Source organism: Callospermophilus lateralis, chromosome 6 (genome assembly GCF_048772815.1).
Source record: "Callospermophilus lateralis isolate mCalLat2 chromosome 6, mCalLat2.hap1, whole genome shotgun sequence".
In the NCBI taxonomy this organism is placed as follows: Eukaryota; Metazoa; Chordata; class Mammalia; order Rodentia; family Sciuridae; genus Callospermophilus; species Callospermophilus lateralis.
The window spans coordinates 124,226,426-124,248,729 of record NC_135310.1 but is presented as its reverse complement, the minus strand read 5'-3'; positions in this window follow the sequence as shown (position 1 = coordinate 124,248,729).

The window sequence follows — 22,304 nt, the reverse complement described above, 5'->3', positions numbered from 1 at the left end:
ATATTCTTGGCAAAATATTCCATGATGAGAAAATGAAAAACAACAATGTAAATCAGCGAAAAAAGGAACAACAGTAAAAAAATCCAATCAAAGGAGAAACCAACCTATGTAAAAAGCCAAAATAAACCAAAATGATTGGGAATACAAACCATGACTCAATAATAACCCTGAATGTTAATGACCTAAACTCATTAATTAAAAGATAGACTGGCAGATTGGATCCAAAACAAAAAGATCCAACAGTATGCTGCCTTCAAGATATTCATCTCATAGGAAAAGATATCCACAGACTGCAGGTGAAAGGATAGGAAAAAATATGTCACTCATATGGGCCAAGTAAACAAGCAGAGGTTTCCATCCTAGTATTAGATAAAGTAGACTTCAAACCAAAGTTAGTCAGAAGAGACAAAGAAGACATTGCATCCTGCTTAAGGGACCATATATCAACAGACATAACTATCATAAATATCTATGCCCCAAACAATGGAGAGAGAGAGATAAAGAGAGGGTGGGGGCGTGCACACACACACACACACACACACACACACACACAAACACACACACACATATATATCAAACAAACCCTTCTCAATTTAAGAAGCAAGTAGATCACAACATAATAATACTGGGTGACTTTAACACACCTCTATCAACATGAGATAGATCTTCCAAACAAAAACTAAACAAAGACAATATAGAACTCAATAATACAATCAATGATTTAGACTTAACAGACACATACAGAGTATTTCATCCATCATCCAACGAATACACCTTCTTCTCAACAGCACATGGATCCTTTTCTAAAACAGATTACATATAATGCCACAGAAAAATTCACTGAAAATACAAAAAAGTAGAGACACTACCCTGTATTCTATCAGATCATAATGTAATAAAACTAGTAATCAATGATAAAATAAAAAAAATAGAAGCTACTCCAGCACTTGGAGACTAAATAATATGATATTAAATCAGCAATGGATAGCAGACATCAGGGAGGAGACAAAAAATATTCCTAGAGGTAAATGAAAACACCAATACAATATATCAAAATTTCTGGGACACTATGAAGGCAGGGCTAAGAGGAAAGCTCACTGCATTGAGATCATTCATCAACAGAATAAAAATTCAACAAAAAATGACCCTACATCTCAAAGTCCTAGAAAAAGAACAAATCAACACCATAATTAGTAAAAGACAGAAAATAATTAATATCAGAGCTGAAATCAATGAGATTGAACAAAAGAAACAATTAAAACATTGACAAAATTAAAAAGTTGATTCTTTGAAAAAAAATAAATAAAATTGATAAAGCCTTAGCCACACTAATAAAGAGGAGAGAGAAAACTCTACTAAAATTCATGAAGAAAAGGAAATATCAAAATGAACATCATTGAAATACAGAAGACAATTAGAAATTATTTTGAAAACTGATACTCCAATAAAAAAGAAAATCTTGATGACATTGACTATTTTCTATAAACATTTGATCTACCCAAACTGAATCAGGAGGACATCCACAATTTAAACAGATCAATTTCAAGCAAGGAAATAGAAGACACCATCAAAAGCCTACCAACCAAGAAAAGCCCAGGACCAGATGGATTCTCAACTGAGTTTCACAAGACCTTCCAAAAAGAATGAATCCCAATACTCCTCAAATTATTCCATGAAATAGAAAAAAAAAGGAAACCCTTCCAAACTCATTCTATGAGGCTCCATTACCCTGGTACCAAAACTAGACAAAGACATAACAAGAAAACTTCAGACCAATCTTCCTGATGAACATAGATGCAAAAATTCTCAATAAAATCCTGGCCAATCACATGGAAAAACATATTAAAAAGATAGTGCACCACGATCAAGTGGGGTTCTTCCCAGAGATGGAAGCTTTGTTCAACATACAGAAATCAATAAATGTAATATATCACACCAATAGACTTAAAGATAAGAATCATGTTATTATCTCAATAGATGCTGAAAAAGTATTTGCTAAAATTCAGCATCTCTTCATGTTCAAAATACTAGAAAAACTGGGAATAATAGGATCATACCTCAACACTGTAAAAGCTATGCTAAACCCAAGGCCAACATAATTCTAAATGGAGAAAAATTGGAAGCATTCCCTCTAAACAGGAACAAGACAGGAATGCCCTCTTTCATCACTTCTATTCAACATGTAGTCCTTGAAATTATAGCCAGAGAAATGAGACAGGCAAAGGAAATTAAAAGGATATACATAGGGAAAGAAGAACTGAAAATTATCACTATTTACTGAGGACATGATTCTATATTTTGAAGATGAAAAAAATAACTCCACCAGAAAACTACTAGAACTGATCAGCAAAGTAGCAACAAGTGATGATCCACTGAAAGAGAAACTAGGAAAACTACACCATTCAAAATAGCCTCAAAAAATATAAAATACTTGGGAATCAATTTAACAAAAGTGGTGAAAGACCTCTACAATGAAAACTAAGGAACACAAAAGAAGGAAATTGAAAAAGACCATAGAATATGGAAAGATCTCTTATGTTCTTAGATAGGCAAAATGGCCACACTACCATAAAGGTTCCACAATTCCTACTAAAATCCCAATGTTATTCTTCATAGAACTTGAAAAAGAAATCACAAAATTCATTTGATAGCGGAAAAAATAATAGACCCAGAATCGCCATAGCAATCTTTAGCAAGAAAAGTGAAGCAGGAGACATCACAAATACCAGACCTTAAGCTATAGTATAGAGCAATAGTAGCAAATACACCATGGTATTGGCACCAACATGGACATGTAGACCACTGTTACAGAATAGAGACACAAAAACCAACCCACATAAATACAGTTATCTCATTAGACAAAGGCAACAAAAACATATATAGCCTCTTCAACAAACAGTGCTGGGAAAACTGGAAATCCATATGTAGAAAGAAAAATTAAACCTCTATCTCTCACCACGCACAAAACTCAACTCAAAGTGGATCAAGGACCTAGAATTAGACCAGAGACCCTACACCTAATATAAGAAAAACTAGACCCAAATCTTTATCATGTTGGATTAGGACCCAACTTCCTTAATAAGAGTCCTAAAGCACAAGAAATAAAAGCAAGAATCAGTAAATGGGATGGATTCAAACTAAAATACTTCTTCTCTGGAAAAGAGATCATCATTGAGGTGAAGAGAGAGCCCACAGTTTGGGAGCGTAGTTTTACCACACATATATCAAATAGAGTACTACTCTCCAGTATATTTAAAGAACACAAAAAAATTAAAATAAAAAAAACCAAACAATAAATGGACTAAGAAACTGAACAGACACTTCTCAAAAGATATACATTCAATCAATAAATATATGAAAACATGTTCAACATCTTTAGTAGTTAGAGAAATTTAAATCAAAACTACTCTAAAATTTCATCTCACCCAGTCAGAATGGAAGTTATCAAGAATAGAAGCAATAATAAATGTTAGATAGGATGTGGGTAGGTTCACTCAAACATAGCTGGTGAGACTGAAAATTGGTGCAACCACTTTGTAAAGCAGTATGGAGATTCCTCAGAAAACAGAATGAAACCACCATTTGACCCAGCTATCCCACTCTTCAGTCTGTACCCAAAGGACTTAAAATCAGCATACTATAGTGACATAGCCACACCAATGTTTTTAGCAGCTGAATTCACAATAGTTAAACTGTGGAACCAACCTAGATGCCCATCAATAAAAGAATGGATAAAGAAACTATGGTATATATACACAAAGGAATATTACACAGCATAAAAATAATACAATTATGGCATTTGCAGTTAAATGGATGAAGCTGGAAAATATTATGCTAAGTGAAGTAAGCCAATCCAAAAAAACTAAAAGTCAAGTGTTTTCTCTGAATAATGGTTGCTGATCTATGATAGAGAAGGGGCCATAGAAAGAATGAGAGAACTTTAGATTGGGCAAAGGAGACAGTGGGAAGGGATTATGAGGATAGGAAAGATGGTGGAATGAAATGGGACATCATTACCCCACCACACCACGTACAACCACAGAATTGAAATGTTGCACTCCATTTTTGTACAGTAAATTAAAATGCATTCTGCTATCTAAATGCATTCTACTATCTACTTATACAACTAAGTAGAACAAATTAAAATTTTTAAAAAGCCTCCAGAATTTTAATACAGCTCTGGCTGAGCCTGAAGTACCTTCTTAACTTGCTTCACTGGTCCTGGTCCTGATGGATTTCCAGGTCAGCACTAGACATATTTTTCAGCCTCATACCCTATGCCAATCCCTTAGTGGCTGCAGAGGCTCAGGCCAACCTTGGAACTTGCCTGGCTTATCTACGGAAATTGATTTAAAACACACCTCCCAGAAAAAAGAAAAAAAAAGGTGAGACATTGAAAGTCAGGGAAACAGCTCCTCTAAACCTAGAGGGAGGAAAGAGGGAAGACTTGATTTGGTGCTCAGATTTCTGAACAAGAACTTTCAATTCTATCCCACTAAAAACTGGCCCTCTGACATTGGAATAGATGTCTCTTGCCAAGGAGGTGAGTAAAGGAACAAAAGAATGGAGGAGGTCTGCTTTGAGGGACATAGATGTTTTTTAACCAAGCCCTTAGGGAACCCATGTTCAAAAGAAAGCTCAAAGATTGCAATTTTGAACCAGTTCCCCTCCCCTGAGTTTGTGTCTGTGGATCATTGCTTACTTTCTCAGGGCCACAGGATTCCAATCTATACATTACAAATTATGCCCACCTCACATTCCAAGGTTGTGGTGATGTGAGTTTGGATGGAAACATTTGTGGTATCAGGGCAGTGGGTAAGAGCTTGGCTCTGATGTCAGACAAACCTCGGAAGTAAGTCCTAAGTCTGCCTCTTTTTGGCTAGATGCTCTTGGGCAAGTCATTGCCCCCTGTGAGCCTCAGTTGATCTCTCTGTGAAATGGGGACAAACTACCCAACTCATAAGCCTATTGTACACTCAAGGGTATGGTGCATACTATTCACTGGTAAATGGAAACTCTTATTCCTAAAATGAGGGCCCCCACCAATTCAGCATATAGAAAGCACCACAAATTTGCAACTGCGATTCCAGATCTGGAGTTCAACAGATCTGTCCAAAGTAGCAAGGTTAGGCCCTTGCCCCTCCCAGACACCAAGCAGAGTGACAAGAGGTCTCTCTGAGCATGAGTAGCTCTCAGCCTATAGCCACACAGAAGGCTCATTCGAATCCTAAACCTTTCGCATCCCATGACAGAGACCAAGAACTCTGGCCAATAGGGGCAATGCACAACCCATAGCCTGTCCTCTAAACCAAGCTGCACTGGCAAGGACCCGACTGAGACAACAGGACAAACTCATCCTGCATATAAGAACCTGAGTCCTAGAGAAGGGAAGAAATTCGGGTACAGTTCTGAGGGAGCTGGTAGAAAAGCTGGAAGAGAACCTGAACCAGAGCCCTCCCAGAAGCTTTGTTGACACTCTCCCATGTGCCATTTCTCTGCCATTCTCTGCCTTTCTCATTTGGACTAACCTGCAATTTCCTTACAAACACAGGGCTAATCAGAAAAAAAATCTGGGCCATTCTGAGGGATCCCAGATATCTTGCACATTTCCTTATTGGAAAACACTAGGATGTACAAACAGTCCTGGATCTGATTCATAACAAAAAAGGGAAAATCCACACATAGAGACACATACACAACCATGCTCCCTGCACAGAAGGCAGCAATAGATCCCAGTATCTAGGCTGCCCTAGGGGGCAGTCAGCCCCCACACAGAAAGTGGCTCCCTCATTGTGCTCAGTGCTTCCACTTTATGCTTCAACCCCTAATGCACACATGCACACACACAAACACACACATGCACACACAAGGAGCAGGTTGGCCCACAAGGTCTACAGCCATGTATAATCTTGGGTTGATAATTCATAAGATGCAAACATGGCTGTGTGGGCCAGGCTGAATGATGGGGAGCTGACAAGGGAAGGGCTACACACACTCACCATACAAATACACACACAATTATACCTTATCAATTCACACAGTCATGCTTCATACAAATACTGACTCAAGAAACAGTTTACACAAACAGATACACATATACACAATACCTAGATATACACTAGACATCGCCAGACAAATGCATATATATTCTCACTCCACCCACATGTCCTCACACACAAAGCCATGTGTGTGCACCCACATACTCACAATCCATATATGAAAATGTTTTCCTTAGCTCCTACAACTATAAACACCTCCTACATCTACAGGTTCCTGTGTGGTAGTTGGTTATGATTCCAGAGGCCAGACTAAGCTCTGGACTGGCCTAAGGGAGAGTGAAAAAACAGGAGCAGCAGAAACCTGTCATCCTCCTGTGTGGGGAAGCACAGATGAAGAGCCCCTCCCTGCAAAAAGAGCAGTCCACAGACTCTGACCCTGGATCCTCAGTGTAGGGGCCTCCTGGAGATGGCTCTAAGGACTGAGAATGTGGAGGTGCAGGACGCAGTCTTTTATATTCCCAAACTGAAACCCTCTCCTTTTCTGAAGGCTGGGTCAATTTTGGCAAATCCTTTAAACATCCTCCCCCAACAGGCCTGCTTGTCCCCAGGAGCTTGTCTCTCCTTTAAGATTCCCTCACTGAGACCCACACACCTGTTCCATCATAAAACGGGGTCCCACCCAGACACCTTAAGGCATGCCACCCACCTGAATGATCCTCTCGCTGCATCTGACCCTACATAGATCATATATATCTGTAGGTGGTAGACACAATTCCTTTATTTAATTTTTATGTGGTACTGAGGATCGAAATCAGCACTGAGACACAACCCCAGCCCCTTGCACAGATCTTAAAGATGCCAGAAGTATACCTTGCTTCTAGCCCCACCAATCCCAATCTCACAGGCCACACTTCCAGCCCTGCTGGGGTAGACACCCACAAAGGGTGATCCTGCTTCTAAGAGGCAGCTCCGTCACCAAGTGGCATCTCTAGAGAAACTTCAGTCTCCCACCCAAGGCACCTGCACACTTTCCGAGTAGGTCCCAGCACCTACCACCTTCTTCAAGATGTTCTCCAATTTCTGCTGGGTCTTCACCCCTGAGAGACAAAGCAAGAATGAGCATGTGATCACATGGTGGGAGCGGCAGAGGCTCAGGACGCAGCAGGTGGCTTTGGCTCCTGTGCTCTAAAGGCGCCTGCGGTAACAGTGGCGGCTCCTTCGTCCTGGAGGCGGCTTTGGCTCCAGTGGACCTTTGCTATGGTGGCGGCAACAGCGGCGGCACTGGCTCCTGGCTTGGCGGCGGCGTCGGCGGCAGCAGCAGCAGCATCGTGGGTTGCAGCGTGGTGGCTCGACAAGGTGTTTGCTCCAGTAATTCCGGTGTTCTGGCAGAAGCGATGGCGGTGTCATTGGCTTCTTGTTCTGGTAGCAGCAGCGACATTGGCTCCAGCGTTTCGTGTGCTCTGTCAGCAGCCGCGACTTTGTGCTCTGGTGGCGAAGATGGCTCGGTGAGGCGGCGTCAACGGTTCCTATGCTCTGGACACCGCTTAGCTCCCAACAGTTTCTGTGCTCGGGCGGCGTTGGCTTCATGCTCTGGGGCTCTGGAGGCGGCGTCGGTTCCTGAGCTCCCGAAGAGGCGTTGGCTCCAACGGTTCCTGTGCTGCAGCGGCGGCTGGGGCGGCGACGGCGGCCTTAGCGCCAACGTTCCTTTTCTCTGGCGGCAGCTGCAGGAGTGCCGTTGGCCCTGTGCTCTGGTGGCAGCTATGGCGGCAACCGTAAGGGCCTTAGCTCCAATGTTCCTGTGCTCTGGAGGCAGCGACTGTGGCTTCCTGCCTGCCCTGGTGGCATTTGCTCCCTGCTGTGGCGGCTTGGTGGCGGGGGCTCCCTGTGTGGCGGAGCTGGCAGTGGGACTCCACAAGGCGGCAGGATTCCCTGCTGTGGCCGCGGTGGAGGCAACCTTGGCAGCAGCTACCACAACTACTACTGTGATCAAGACACAGCTACAACAGCAGCTGTGCTAATGGTGGCAGGGAAATGGACACTTGCTGTTGGTTAGCTAAGTGCCCCGCCCTGAAGTTCGGTTTGCCCTCTGGGGGCGTGGCTGCAGAGACAGTTCATAAATTTGGGCCAATAATGTTGCTACTATTATTGCAATAATGTTGCAAACCCTTATTAGCATAAAGGCGAACAGATAGCGTTGACACTAGAGATATGTACACGCTAGCTGCGCACACTCAAGCACCAAGCCTCTGTGCAATGTTCGGAGATAGATTTTGGCAAAATCAGCACCTTGAACCCTGCAAAACAAAATTGGTGGTGAGCATCTGTGGTCTGCTTGAATACCTTTGAGTAGAGCCTGCTACACCCAAGGCACCTGCACCCTTGGCTGCACAGGCCTGTCACTAGGAATTCACCCACCAGTACAAGCAGGAAACTCTACTTATACTACAGGGACCTTTTAGCAAGATGTACTTATTCATATATATCAATACAAATGGGATTTTATTTTTTCATATAATTTCACACATTATTTATAAGAAAAATGATTTAAAAATTAAGACACAGGAAATACATGGTGGCAAATACCTGTAATCCCAGTTATTGGGAGGCTGAGCAAGGAGGATTGCCAGTTCAAAGTTACCTTGTCATTTTCAATGACTAATAGATAAATTCCTACTTCCAGGAATTTATCTGTTTTACATAAATTGTCAAATTTGGGGATCAAGAGTTGTCTAGTATTATATCATTTTCATATTAATATCTGTGAGGTCATTTAAAGTGCCTCTTCTTTTATTCCAGATATTGACAAATATTGTCCCCTACCTTTCTCTCAGTATAGTTAGAAATTTATCAATTATGAGGGTTGTTTTACTATCCAGATTTACATTGAATTTTCTTTATTCATCTTTTGTCTGTTTTACTGATTTGAGCTTCATATTTGTAATATTTTGCCACAGATTTTTTTCAGTGTGAATGCTCAGGTTAATTATTTTAAAACTATTTTCATTCTAATAGAAACATTAGTGCTACACATATTTCTCTCAACACTATATAAAAGCACTCCATAGATTTTTACCTATATCTTCAACCTATTTGTACCTTGGATTCATGATTATTTATAGTTATGCTCTTTTATTGCCAAATTGTAGGGATTTTATGTATTAACTGTCTCTCTTTCTCCTGTGTGTACCTTTGTGTTGCCCACAAATAGACCCAGTGCCTCAAGTAGGCAATGTGAGTGCTGTACCACTGACCTATTACCCCAGCTCCCTTATTATTGAACAATACTTTGTATGGTATCTAAAATGACACATTTTGAGGTTGTTTTACCTGTGGTCTAGATTTTTGAATATTCTGTGTGCATTTGAGAAGTGCCCTTTCTTCTGTTGGTGGGATTTTTTTTTCTGTAAATAGCTGATGGTTTTGTAAAGGTCATTTTCTTCTATGAATTTGCTGAATTTCTGTGTAATTTTTCTATGGGTTGTTGAACAAGTGCTGTGAAATCTTCATCTTTGTCATTGAATTTAAATAGTTTGCTTATAGGTCTATCAATTATGCTTAAATATTTACAACTTTTGGGGACAACATGCAAATTTAGGATTGTTAAGACTTATGGAATCATTCTGTTCATCAGGTAACATGCCTTCTATCTCACATAGTAGTTTTTTTTTCTGAGGCTTATTTCACATTACCAGACATATTTTAGCCTTCTTTTGGTTAGTTATTTCATAATACAGATTTTCTTCCCATTGCTCAAAAGATAATAAATGATTTTAACTAAATGCCTACCAATATAGAAATATCCTTATTGTAGTAAATTTTTATTTTATTGTACAGTAACATGGAAAACATTTTATAGCTTTTTAATTTTGAATTTTGTAAATAAAGTATTAATATTACTTTCTGACCATGCTTATTAATAGTGTGAATTGTCTGTACTATTAAAACAATTCAAATTTTATGGTAGTAAAATTTGCACTGATTATGACCAGTCATATTGACACTAAATTTGCCTTTCTATATTTTGTAAATGTTTGACATAAACTGAAGCAAATGTCTCCAGAATGAAGAAGTTTTTTTTTTTAATTGATTGTGAAAATAAAAATTTGATTTTTACTCTTGTCTGTTGAAGCTAACATTCTGCTATTCAAGTTGAAAACAGTAGTAAAAGGGATAATACTATACTGGTAAGCTAACACAGTTTTTAAAAAATCTAAGATTATGCAGGATATTGGAATAGGAATATAAAATAAATGAAAAACAAAATGTAAAAGTGAAGTATCTCACCAGTGGAGTGGAATTTTGTCTGTATTTTCAATTTTTCTCTAAATCTTTAAAGATTCACCCTAAAAGTCAGTCTCTCTCTCTCTCTCTCTCTCTCTCTCTCTCTCTCTCTGTGTGTGTGTGTGTGTGTGTGTGTGTGTGTGTAAACATACACATAAATGTACACATATATTTTTTCAAGAGAAAGGGTTCTAGAACATACTCTATGGACAATCCAGAGAAAAGTTTCAACTGAGGAAAAAAGAAACTTTAAAAGCAGTAAAATGTGGAAACTTTATTTTTGAAGGTAGAAAACTAGCAAAATCTCTTTAAGAAAATAAAATACCAGCGCCGAAGGGAGGTTTGGTGCGGTGAGTCTTCTATGGATTCGCTTTTCACTTAGGGACATATGTTGACTCAAAAACAGGATCTGCTTTACTTTTGACAGCTAAGATTTAAAAAAAACTAAGTTGAGACCCAAGTAGCTATAAGCTAAAGAAAGTAGGAATTCAGAAATTGATAGGCCCTTAAAGAAGCCATAATTCAGCTTATAATCATTACATCCTTTGAAATTGCAGTCTTGTATTTTCAATTCCTGGAACTCTGAGTCACAAAAGCAGAATTAAGTATGCATCTGTTTTTAAGGAAAATCATATGAACGAGTTGGGTGTACAATGATTCCTATACTTAGCACTTGCAAGCTCCTGCATTCACATGTACATTCATACAGACATGCACACAAACAAAACACAGAATGAGGTCATGGAAGATATAAAACATGATTGTAAAACCAGTAGAAAAAGAAGCAAGACCACAGATATAGGGTTCTAAGACACAGTTTTATAATTTTGTTTATTTTATTTAAAAAGTAAGAAGTACATTTTGAGAATGACTGCAAGCATAAAATAATAAAATAGCCTAAATTTAAATGCTGTGTGTAGCCAAAAGGCAATTAAAATATTTTTTTTTATCTCAGTGGTAAGGTTTACCTTAAATTTAAATACACTGAAGCATGAATTAAAGTACATGGGCTGGGGAATAAGGTTGAAAGTTGGAGGAGACAGAAATAAACAAAGAAGTACATATTTAACTGTGGTACTATACCAAGTTAGCAAAGAAAAAAAATAGACATTAAAAATTGCATGTTAGGACTAGGGTAGTGGCTCAGCAATAGATTGATCACCTATCACATGCGAGGCCCTGGGTTCTCTCTTCAGCACCACATAAAAATAAATAAAATAAAATAAAGGTACTGTCCAACTACAACTAAAAAAAAAATTTTTTTTAAATTGCACGTTAATGTATGGATAAATGAATGAAGTACAAAATATACACAGTGAATTATCATTCATCATGTATTTGTTTAACATTTATTTTTCTCTATTTGGTAAGTAATACCATCATTTATGATGCTATTCTTTTGTCACAATTTTTTTTAATTAGTGCTTGGGATATAGCTCAGTGGAGGGTAGCCCACTTAACATATAAAAATAAGGGGAAGAAACTTATAGTTTAAAACAAAATCAAAAACTAGTAATGTGATTATGGGCAATACAGAAATATCAATGAAGGTCTGCAATAGATTTATAAAGTCTCTGCCTTACATTTGGCATATGAACCATATATCCAGTCATAATAATCTTTATATGTTCTCATTTTATGCCAGTACTTTGACTTTTATAAGCACATATATGGAGCCTAAAGAGAAGGCATTGACCACTCCATTCATTAGATATAAGAAATATCAGTAAGAGAGTACCTCAATATTATCCTTGAGAGTTTTTTTTTTAACTAAATCATTATTATTTAAATGAAATCAATAAAAACAATTATTACTTTGTTATAGAAATGTTTATTTGCCCCATAAAGAAAACCTCCAATAATTGACATTATTTAAAACTGAAAGTCTGGGCTGGGGTTGTAGCTCAGTGGTAGAGTGCTCACCTTGCATATGGAAGGCACTGCCTTCTATCCTCAGCACCACATACAAATAAAAATAATGGCATTATGTTCATGTACAACTAATAAAATATTTTTTTAAAAAAACTGAATGTCTTTTGTGAAATTTATGAATGATGGTTTAATCTAGAATTCATCTCCTAATGAAACATATCATTTTTCCCCAACTTCGGGATCAATATTTTAAATTTTTTTTTTAGTTGTAGATGGACACAATATCTTTACTTATTTTTATGTGGTGCTGAGGATCAAACCCAGTGCCTCACACGTGAGAGGCAGGTACTCTACCACTGAGCTATAGCCCCTGTACACCCCCATAGGATATTGTGTCACCTAAAATCAGTACTTAATGTGTGGCTAGCGCTGATGTCATCTTTCAGGAAAACTCCTGCTGAATATTTCCTAACATTTTCCCTACTCCTCCTATGTCTTTTCCAGGCTATTTCATAAGGCAAACAACAACAACAAAATGCTCAGCATGTTTCCTGAAACTCCATTCTTCTCACAGAGAGAAAAGATATGTTGGACTGACCTTTTTTTTTTACTTTCCTGCATACTCTTTTATGAGTTGAGTCTTCCTACCTGAAAATAAATCAGAGTGTATGAAATTAACTTGTGTTATTTAATTTCGTCTCCTTCAGGAAATGAAATGAGTTATCAAACCTCAAGCAAATTTATATTATTCCTCTTATTTCCCTCCTATCTTTTAGGAAAACCTTTGTGCAATTCTATTTTGTATGGATGGGCATCACTGAATTTAATCTTTCTTTTAAGATTAGCATCAAACACTGCTTGAAAGTACTTGACTCATTTTTATTTAGTAACATTTTCAATTAAGTATGATTTGTGGAAGACACCATAAGTTCTAGACATTTACTGCTACTAATTTAGATACACTTAATTACATTCATATCTTCTAATTTTATTACAATACCCTACAAAATATTTCAGTGTTTTTAAATTATTTTACCAGTGGAGAATCATTTCACCAAATGAAGAATTATAACTTCCACAAAGAATTGAGAAATGATATCATAGTACTAAAAGAAAGCATAGAAATCAGTGCAATTCCTATATATTTACAAAAATAAAAGATAAGGCTCAGAAATGAAATGAAATGATCAAAGAAATTTCAATAAGTATAATGTTTCTGCATGATCTTCTATGGATACAATATCCTGAATTGTGCTAATTTCTACACCCATTGGGTTCTTTCTCTTACTATCCATATTTTCATTGTTTACTACCTCCATTCATCATTCCATCTAACATTGATGAGTACCTATTCTATATCACATACTTTTCTAGTTTTTGAGAATAACAAAGGTGGGGGAAAATTAAATTCTCTTTATCATCTGGAGTTTATATTCTCATAAGGAAGATGGGCCATAACAAAATGAATAAATTAATTGTGTAAAAGAGGCAAATGAACCACAAAGCTAACAAAGCCCAATTTTCCAAAAAAAAATCCTAACAGCAATTTCTAAGATTATAATAAATTTTATTTAGTCATTATGTAGTAGAACATACCTACCTCTTCATCCTATTTCTCCTGTATAATTACAAATCTGTGTCCTTTGACCAACATCTAACTAATTCCCTTTCCTTGTCCATTCAATTTTTTTTTAGATTTTACATGTAAATAAGATCGTGAATATTTGTCTTTCTGGGCAAGCTTTGCTTTACATTAGAAATGTCCTCCTGATCCATCCATGTTGTCACAAATAACAACACTTCTGTAAAAAGGTAAGAAAAGTCAAGTAGAAATCCATTCTGTAAATGCCGCACATTTTTTACTCATTCTTCAATTGGTGGATACTTTAGTTTAATCCAAGTCTTGAACATTTTGTATCACGCTACAATAAACTTGGAAATGCACATATCTCTTCAAAATACATGAACCATATACAGGTAGGTAGGTAGGTAGATTGATTCATTCCATGGAGTATTGCTAAATCACATATGAGCATATGGCCTCTTTATTTTTAATTTTACAAGTATTCTTCATAGTGTTTTTCATATGGCTGTATTTACATTCCTACCAATAGCATATAAGAGTTCACTGTTCTCCATTTCTTCTCTGAAAATTCTTATCTTTTATCTTTTATAACAGCCATTCTAATGGTGTGAAGAGATATCTTTCTTATAGTTTTAATTTTCATTATGTTTATGATTAGAGATATTGATTTGTGGAAAACGCCACAAGTTCTAGATATTTACTCTCTCCTGGCCTGTAAGGTCTCTGCTGAGATGTCTGCTGCCACTCTTACTGATACTCCCTTAGATGCTATTTGCTTCTTTTTTCTTCCTTTCAGAATCCACTGTTTGTGTTTTTCTTTTTATAGTTTTCTTATAATGTTTTGGTGACTTATTTGAATTACATATTATTGGCAACTTTTACCATCCTATAGCTGGATATTTTATCCATATTTTGAAAATATTCTCTTATTATTTCTTTAAATAAGCCTTCTGCCTTTTTTTCGATGCTGCTTCACAAAATCCTCTAATTTAAATATTTGTTTAATAATTTCCAATAGGTTTCATAAGCTTTCTTCTTTCCTATCCATCCCCGTTTCTTTATCTCTCTAATGTATTTTTAAATAACCTGTCTTTGAGTTCACAAATTCTTTCTCCTTTATAAATTCTGCTATTGATTTCTCTATTGTATTTTTAAAATTCCATTGTATTGTTCATCTCCAGGCTTCATTTCAGTTATTTTTTATTGAACTCTGTTAAAATACTATTTTAGTCATTTATCATTTTCTTGATTTCATTGAATTGTTATTGTTTTCTGGTAATTTCTTGAAGTACACTGAATTTCTTTAAAATGATTGGCTTTAATTCTTTGTTAGGTTGCATATCTCGATTTCTTTTGAGTCACCCACTGTCAAGTTTTTGTGTTTTGAGTGGTATAGTGCTTCAATTTTTAATGTTTTTATATTGTTAATATAATGTCTTTAGTTTTGAAGGAGAAGCTCATTTCAGAATTTACAGACTGATGTTGCCTGAAAATACCTATAAGCATGTGCATAGGTTCTGTCAGGCTGTGTGGTGTAGTGGGAGTTTGGGGAAGAGATTTTGTTGTTAGATTTCTTAAACAGGCTGCTCTGTTCATTTTTGTTATCAGACGGCAGGTTTTGAATGTAGGTCCATGGGTTGGACTTGTTGACTGTATCTCCATAGTTGGGTCTGGAGCCTGGGTCCATGAGGATGGACTTGAAGTCTAAGTCTACAGAAGATGGTCTAGAATTTAAGTTTTCACTCTGAAACCTGGATCCATAGAAACTGACTAATTCTGAGTTTTCCTAGAGCCTTATACTACTGGGACAAGACTTGCACCAGAATTATGTGTTCCAGGAGCCTCGGTCTGTATGGGTGTTTTTTTTAGCCTCAGTCTATGTAGTTCAGCCTGATATTGAGAACTTTGGTGAGTCTATACCCTGGGTATACTGAAGCATAACTGGACCCAGATGCCATGACAACCATTCAGGACACTGGGTCTATTTGTTTGATGTGATGCTGGATACACTCGGCTCCTGTATCTAAAAGGACTAAGATGGACATAGGGTTATCAGGTGCTAATCTGAAAATCTAACAAAGTAAAAATAGTACTGATGAAAATTTTGACTGTGTGGGCAAATACAGTTTGAGGGAATAAGATGTTGCTGTTAGTTACTGAGTTTGCCTTGAATTCTGGAACAATCAGAGCTTAAGACTATTGAATCTGTCCTGGCAGTGAGGATAATATAGAAGCTGGGATCACTGTCTGGCCTAAAGATTATCAGACTAGATATTAAGTCTGCTCTGCAGGCCTGGAGACTGGTGGGAAATTGGGTCTAGAGGATCAGTACAGTGTTTCAACCTGGGTCCATTGAAGCTTACCTCATCTGGGGTTATGCTGCTGTATGTCTGGTTTAGGGTCCTGTGGAAAAGTCCAAGTAGTTCTTTCTCTCAAAACTGGGGTGACACAGGTAATATAAAAATGTTGGGGTTTGAGTGTGCAGAGTTTAGCTCCCTCAGGCCTGACATTTTGCAAGAGCTGTGGTTGTGATTTAGGTCAGCTGAGGCAAACCTCATCTAGGAGGAGGAAAAGTTCTCTTCCCCTTATCTCAAGTCACAAGTTCTGCAGGGTTTGGCCAAGAGGAAGAAGCTTCCTGCATACTTGTCCTGGGAACAGTACATTCTAAAGAAACAAATGCATTCTCAGGGGATTAGATAATGTCTACAAAGAACTTTAAGAGGGTACTTATCAAATAAACAGGAACAATCTGAATTTAGCTCTGTGTATCCGCTGAGGCATGTTATTTGGGCAATGTGGGTAAAGGGTTATTGAAGAATTGCTTGCTTTGTTAGAAGAAGAATATAAAAGGAACTTGCAAATAAACCTCAGCATGCAGTTGCAATTGCTGCCTTTGCTCTGCATCCCCTGTGTCCTGGTTATTTCGTGACCCTTACCCAGGGACCCGAACGCTCTAGACGTTCACATAAAAATATCTTTCACATACTGTGGGAATTGTCAACTCATTTTTTTCTTGTATCTGTACTATACTCAGATGGTATAATCTATTGCTTGTTTTCTTATCTCTTGTCATAGTAGTTATATATGGATAGTTATTTGAATTGTTTCTTCCAGGGAGTGAGCACTGGAATGAATCCTATTCCGCCACCTTTCCAATTCCTTTCCCTAAAGACACTATTTTTAAAATATTGAAGAGTATCTTAAACCCTAATTTGAAATACTTTTTAATTGTATGGATCCTTGAGTTTAGAAAATTTCAATAATTGAGAATAAGTATGCCTCATAGATATTTAATATCAGTAACTAAAAAGTAAAAAAAAAAGATAAAAAAGGAGAACACCTTCAGTTCACTTACAGTAATATATATGTATTTACTATGAATTTCTTTCATATAAAAAGATTGTTTTACTATCAAAGTGTATTTTACATTGATACATACATAGATAGCACTGTTAAACATCTGTGTAGACACAACTTATGTTATATATGTGTACAAGAATTAATCAGTGCTAGGCATTGTGGCACATGCGTATAATCCCAGCAACTTGGAAGGCTGAGGTAGGAGGAATGAAATTTGAAAGCTAGCCTCATAAACAGCAAGGTGCTAAGCAACTCAGTGAGATCTTCTCTAAATAAAATACAAAATGAGGCTGAAAGGACCCACCAGTCATTTCTCTAAGTGAACTAACCTCCACCTCCTGGGGTAAATTTTGGATCATAGAAGTGCCACATAATCAGACCCTGTAATTAAGGTGAGTGGACATTCATTTTTTGAGGACAGGTGCATAGACCTGTGGACACAAGATTACCCTTATATTCCCACCTAAATCTCTCATTGAGCAAAAATAAATTTGTCATCTGGGTGCAGTGGCACATACCTATGGAGCTGAGGAAGGAGGATCACGAGTTCAAAGGTAGCCTCAGCAAAGTGATGCACTAAGCAACTCTGTGAGACTCCCATCTCTAAATAAAATACAAAATAAGGCTGGAACTAGGGCTCAGTGGTCGAGTGTCCCTGACTTCAGTTCCCAGCACCCAATAAATAAATATAAATAACAATAAATAAATTTGCTTTGTGGGTTGTCATGGAGCTAACTGGAGAGCTGGTAATATCTGGGTGCTTGGGAAAAAGGGTAGACTCTCCAGTAGCAATGCCTGAACTTGACTGCAAATTCAAAACACAACCACCAAACTCGGGTGCTTAATGACACCCTGGTGGACAGCTGTCCAGTGACACCTTCATGGGCAGCTGGAACCTATACAAGGCTATCTGAGACCTCATACCAGGAACAGTGCTGTTGCCTGGGAAGAACCGGAACATCATCCTCCTAGAAGAGAAATGTGTGCACCAAACTGCACCAGCCACTTTTCCAACAGCAACCCCTGGTGGACACTGAGAAGTACAACTGGATCATTTGTAGATGAGCCTATTCTCTTCCTGGCTTTGAAAGCAAGATAGACCTTTTGGACAATTTGCTACAGAGAAAGAAGTCTCCAGAGGGAGAAAGTGGACTCCCTGGCAATTCTGGCAGGTGGGAGTTTGAGGAACACATTTGAAAGAGACTTTTTTTGCTTCATCAAAGTGAGATTCTGGTAGTCAATAAGCTTATGAAAATAACCCAAAATTTTTAGTCCTCAGAGAAATGCAAGTTAGAATCACAAAGACATAGCACCACACGTCCTGGAGAATGCATAAAATAAAAGAACTGATGCCAAGTGCTGGAAGGATATGGAACCAGTGGAACACTCTGAAACACTGCTGGGAGTGCAGACTGCTTCAACCACTTCATAAAACTGTTTGGCAGTGGCTTAAAAAGCTGAGCTCATAGACTGTGAGCTGATCATTTAATTTCCTGATTTTATTACACATACATATGTAGGAATGTCTGTGCATTTTAACCAAAATACCTGTCCAAGAATATCCATAACACCACTACTCAGAATAGCGTAAAAATAGAACCATCTAATTACCCATCAGGAGGTGAAAAGATGAATTGCCATATCACACAATAGAGTACTACTCATTAAAAAATAGGATGAGGGAACAGGAAGTAGATAAGAAAGAGTTGAAGGATAAATGTGTGGAATGGAGGAAGCTCAGGGTCTTCATGATGAGGAAAAGAAACCAGAAATGGAAAATAGCCCAAGCTGATCATTTTGTTTCTACTAAGGTCAAAAACTGACAAAACTCATGTATTATGAAAGAAGAGGTAACTTTGAGGGAGAATCAGCATTGATGGGGCATAGGAAGCCTGCTGAAAGATTCTGTGATCTGTGTAGGTGACAGAGTGAGTGACAGTATGGCCTAGTTTTGTCCCCTCCCACACTATGAAAATGCATGTGTTCATGCTTTAACTTCTGATTTGACTGTGTTGGGAAATAGGGCCTCTAGGAGGTGATGAAGGTTAATTGAGTTCCTAGAGCCTGATCTATAGGATAAGTGTCCTTATAAGAGGTGACAGCAGAGGACTCATATGTCCACTCTCTTGGGCTCACACTCTCTCTCTTGCCACATGACACAGGATGGAAAGGCATGTCCATTTGAGTATACATCAAGAATGCAGCCATCTTCCAGCCAGAGTCTGCACCAGAAAGCAAGCCCTGGCCTTTTGACCTTGGACTTCCAGCCTCCAGAATCATGTGAACAACAAATCTCACTTGTGTAAGCCATTCCATCTGTGGTCTCTCATTATGGCAGCCTGGGTTGAGTACGATGAGGACATGTAAAATTCTCTCAAGCAATTTGTACCTTTTTCTGTGTATGATATATATTTCAACACAAACAGAAGAAAGAGAGAAATAAAAAAAGAGCACCAGGACATCATATGCATCACCTTCCACCAGGTCCACTGTTTTGGAAATCATCAAAATATGTGACCTTCAGATTTTGCAGAGTCTTGGCCTCCAGAAAATCCAAAAGGACAAGTTTAGCCTAACAGAGGATGTCAGGAGGTCCATAGAGGCAGCAGCTTTTTCCAGTCTCTTAACATTTTCAGAAATGTGGGTAACACTGGCAGGTTCTGGGAGAGGAGTGAGTCCCCTGCAGCTAACCAATATTAGGGCCTCAAGTTACCTCGCACCTGTGACAAGTCCAGGCTTGCAGCAGCAGAGACCTGGAGTCTCACCTGGTGAGTGACTTTCCTTTTCTGTCTTCCCTGTTGGTTTGGCTTGGTTTGGTTTGGTTGCTGTCAGGTTGCTAAAGACACTGTGCCTTCAATACAGAGCAAAGTCACAAACTGATCTTCTTATGGGTCCTCAAGGAAACGTGTGTGTGTGTGTGTGTGTGTGTGTGTGTGTGTATGTGTGTGTGTGTGTGTGTGTGTGTGTGTGAGAGAGAGAGAGAGAGAGAGAGAGAGAGAGAGAGAGAACAGAAAGCTGAGGAGGTAGCAAAAGCAGGCAAAGCAAATAGAGGAACACATGGAAAGAGGGAAGAGAGAATAGAACAGAGACTAAAGAGGGAAAAATGAGATGAGCAAAATAGCTGCTGGTGGTGGAGAGATTGAGAGATAAGAAAGAAGGAGAGAAAATGAAAAGGAGGAAAGAGAGAGGGAAAATGTAAGTTTGGGGAGAGAGGAAATAGATAAGATGTAAGAGAAGACCAAGAAAAAAAAGGAGAGGGGCATGATGGTGCACACCTCTAGGCCCAGTGGTTCAGTAGGTTGAGGCAGGAGGATTTCAAATTGGAGGCCAGCCTCAGTGACCTAGTAAGGTCCAAGGCAACTTAGAAACACCCTTTCTCTGGCTGGGGATGTGGCTCAGTGGCTCAGTGTACCTGGGTTTAACCCCTGGTAGAAGAAAAGGAAGGACGGAAGGAAGGAGGGAAAAGAATTGAAAGAGAATGATGAAAGGAATAAGAAGGCAAGATAGAAGGAAGATGTTTAAAGGTCCTGCCCAAATCACTCAGGGACAGCCAAGCTTTCTCATGCCCAATGCTCGCAGTTGTCAGGCAGATCTCAGGGAAATCCTGAGACCCAGATCAAAGAGGAGAAGCCCAGGCCCCAGGGAATCCATCCCCCTTTCTAACTGCTACATTCTCCCCAAATGCCACTATGCATTTAGCCCAAGAAGCTTCAGCTGAGGGGAGTGGAAGTCTGTTGGGATCTGGGGAGTGTCAGGGTTTCAAGCAGTTAGCATCATTCTATCTTCCTATTGGACTTCTCTCAATTACACCAGAGCTCCCCAAACTATTCCATAATGTAGAAGTGCTTCTTAGAATTAAACTGCTTTACATGTTCATGTTGCCCAGTCACATTTTCTTGCATAAGAGGCTCCCAGCCTTTTTAAACATAATCAACTTTTGCAAACTGTGCATGACAAATTCCATTAGCACCGAGCCTCAGAAGTCACTTTTTGAAAATCTGTTTTATCTTGTTTCTGTTTTTTGTCATGGGGATAAGCAAAAAGTATAGACCTCACATTTCCTTGTTCTCTCTGGCCACCAGGAATTTTAGAGATAAAACTGTTATGTGTGTAAGAACATATACTTCGCCTATCTCATATTGGTTCGCTGTCTCTAGTGTCTATTTTCATTTGTACTTTTATGGTCCAGACTGTTTTACTTAGAATTGTATTGTTATTATGCATATTCTTAGAAGTTGTCTCATATGCTTGTTGGAATGAGGTAGACATAGACATAGATATAAGCAACCAGACAAATAAAATATATTCATCTGCTTTATTGAGAGTGCTGCTACTAGAGTATTGGATAGTCTTGACTAGTTTCTTACTGTTCGTGATTAAAGGTGGGCATGCCAATCTTCCTGAAGGCAGTGCCCACAGTCAGTATCCAAGGCTCTCTGGAGTCAAAAACTCCACTTCCAAATCCCACCCCTGCCATGTTTTCTATATCTCCAAGCCTCAACTCCCATCTCTGTAGAATTGGGACAGAACTCATATCTCCCATACAGAGGTTCTAGAGGACCTTGACCAAGCAGGATGGCAGGAAAGATGTAGATCTGAAAACATCTATCACTGGAGAAGAGAGAAGTCCCCTTACCTCACAACAGGGCCTCATACAGCTTTATCATCTATAAAATGGGGACAGGAGTGCTTCTATGCTATTGGTTGGTATGAAGAAAAGCAGTTACCCCATGATTTCTTGTAACAATGTTGATACCACAGCAAACAGCTGTTCAGTGTCTGCACCAAACAAATGGGACCACAATTTCTGTTTGGCCAAAAGAGTAGAAATGTATCTTCCTGCTAAAGGCCTGCAAAAGAAAGAGGGACAGGGAGGAATAAATTTGCTGTCCATTTTGTACAGAACTGAAGGCATCCTGCATGTGGGTCTCTTTTGCAACTTGGAATGGTGGCAGTGACTGGGATTTGATGGAGGTTAAATGCTGACACAAATGTTGTCCTGAAGCTGTCACTGTTGCTGGTTACTCATGGATGTGGCAGAGTTCCTGGGGCCATCTACTGTGTGCCGGGGATCTCACAGTTGAGCTGGGGAGACAGATGAGTAAGCCACAGGGGTACCACCTCTTCGCTTGACTCTGTCCTGAACTCTTATATTCAAGAATTCCTGAACCACACTACAGCATGGGAAGCGGTAGGGGACACAGGGA